Source organism: Arachis hypogaea, chromosome 14, assembly GCF_003086295.3.
Source record: "Arachis hypogaea cultivar Tifrunner chromosome 14, arahy.Tifrunner.gnm2.J5K5, whole genome shotgun sequence".
NCBI lineage: Eukaryota > Viridiplantae > Streptophyta > Magnoliopsida > Fabales > Fabaceae > Arachis > Arachis hypogaea.
Window position 1 is genome coordinate 104,612,059 of NC_092049.1, and position 2,109 is coordinate 104,614,167.

The following is a 2,109-nucleotide window of genomic DNA, read 5'->3' on the forward strand; positions in this document are numbered from 1 at the left end:
CTGACATTAACTTCAACATAGAAGACTACGAAGAAGACTTGAAGCAGGTGATTCATCAATTAATTAATTCATTCATTTGATTTGCATCTCTATTCTCCAAGTTTGATACATTACGGTGGTGTGTTGTGTAAAATAATAAATAGATGACGAATTTGACAAAGGAAGAATTTGTGCACGTGCTTCAGCGACAAAGCACTGGGTTTCCAAGAGGAATTTCCAAATATAGAGGCGTTACCTTGCACAAGTGCTTAGGAAGAGCCTGTGGTGAGTATCATACATGTGCTTTGACAGATTCTGGTGAAGTATATGCATGGGGGAATGATGTTTGTTGTTCGGATTTGGTTAATAAAGGCTGGATAAAAAATCAATGGATACCACATAAACTTTCAGGTCCTCTAGATGGTATTAGCATTTCAACCATTGCTTGTGGAGAATGGCACACTGCCATTGTCTCTAGCTGTGGAAATTATTTACATATGGAGATGGTACCTTCGGAGTTCTTGGCCATGGCAATCTTCAGAGCTGTTCTCGACTGAAACATGTTGAGTCTCTTAGCGGTCTAAAGGTGAGGTCTGTTGCTTGTGGTTCATGGCATACAGCTGCAATTATGGAAGTCATGGTTAATCACTTTCGGTATAATACTCCTACGGGCAAGCTGTTTACTTGGGGAGATGCAGATGAAGGGAGGCTTGGTCATGCAGATAATGGAAATAAGCTTGTGCCGACTTGTGTTTCGCAATTCGTTGACTGTAGCACTTACTAATATAGGGAAGGTATTTGCAATGGGAAGCGTGAGATATGGACAGCTCAGAAATCCTCACGCCAGAAGACAGGTTAAAGTGATTTCGGCTAGTTCATATCATGTTGCTATTTTGACTTCGGTCGGGAGTGTCTATACATGCGGCAAAGGTGAAAATGGTCAACTTGGACTCGGTGATACCGAAGACAGGTACACGTCTTCTTTTGTTGAGGCTCTAAGAGACAGGCAAGTAGAAACAATAATTTGTGGATCAAGTTTCACGGCTGCAATCTGTTTGCACAGACCGATTTCTGTCAATGACCAGTCAGCTTGTAGTGGGTGTAGGCTGTCGTTTGGATTCACAAGGAAGAAGCATAACTGTTATGATTGTGGCCTTTATTTCTGCCGCGCTTGTAGTAGTAAAAAGGTTATAAATGCTTCTCTAGCCCCGAGTAAGAGCAATGCCTTTCGAGTTTGTGATTAGCGCTATGATAGAAGGCAAGGAAGTACACATTCAGCAATGGCTTTGAAGTCTAGAAATTGTAACTCCCTGCAGCTACACAGACTTCCTGATCTGACTGAAGATAGAGGAGAGACAACTATGGCACAGGGTCCTCTCTTGACGCTCGGCCAATCATGTTATAAGAAAAGCATGCCCAGTGGTAGAAAGGACTGGAAAAACCAACAAGAGAGACATCAGCATTTAGAAGATAGTTCTTCTTCTATGTTAGGTGGGATGCCCCAATGGGGGAAAGTTTCATGCCCTGCACAATTTAGAATCAATTGTAAAGAAAATTTGGCTGGCCATGTTTCTTCGTCGAAAAATAAAGTAGCTACTATTGCCTCACCAAATATAGAATCTCCGGTGGCAGCATTCAACTTCTCTAGTGCAGAGTCAGATACAACAAAGTTTGATAAGATGCTCATTGAAGAAGTTCAGAGGCTGAGAGCTGAGGTAACTTTTGTTTCAATGTTCTACATGCTGCATTTGTGACAAAAAACAGTTAATATATCTGAGTAGCAAATTAACCAATGTTGTTCACTTGCGTATTTAAAAAACATCTAACTATGCATTTAATGTGTTCTCTTATGCATGTTCTTTTGATAGTTAAAGAGACTTGAAGAACAGTGTGAACTCAAAAATCATAAGATACAAGAGTGCCAACAGAAAATTGAGAAGAGTTGGTTTGTAGCAAAGGAGGAAGCTGCTAAGTCCAAAGCAGCAAAAGAGGTCATAAAAGCTTTGGCTGTAAGGGTAAGTTTTCTTATATTGTTTTTGTTTTGTTCATTTACACAAAGGCTTCCGTACAAGAAACATATGTTGTAGTAGTCCTTATGATATGGCCTTAACATTATATTAATTATCACCA

The 2,109-nt window shown here is 40.2% G+C and overlaps 1 pseudogene; it reads left to right on the forward strand.

Moving 5' to 3' along the window:
- The first annotated feature begins 254 nt into the window (after positions 1 to 254).
- LOC112742858 (PH, RCC1 and FYVE domains-containing protein 1-like) lies at positions 255 to 2,109 on the forward strand (annotated as a pseudogene).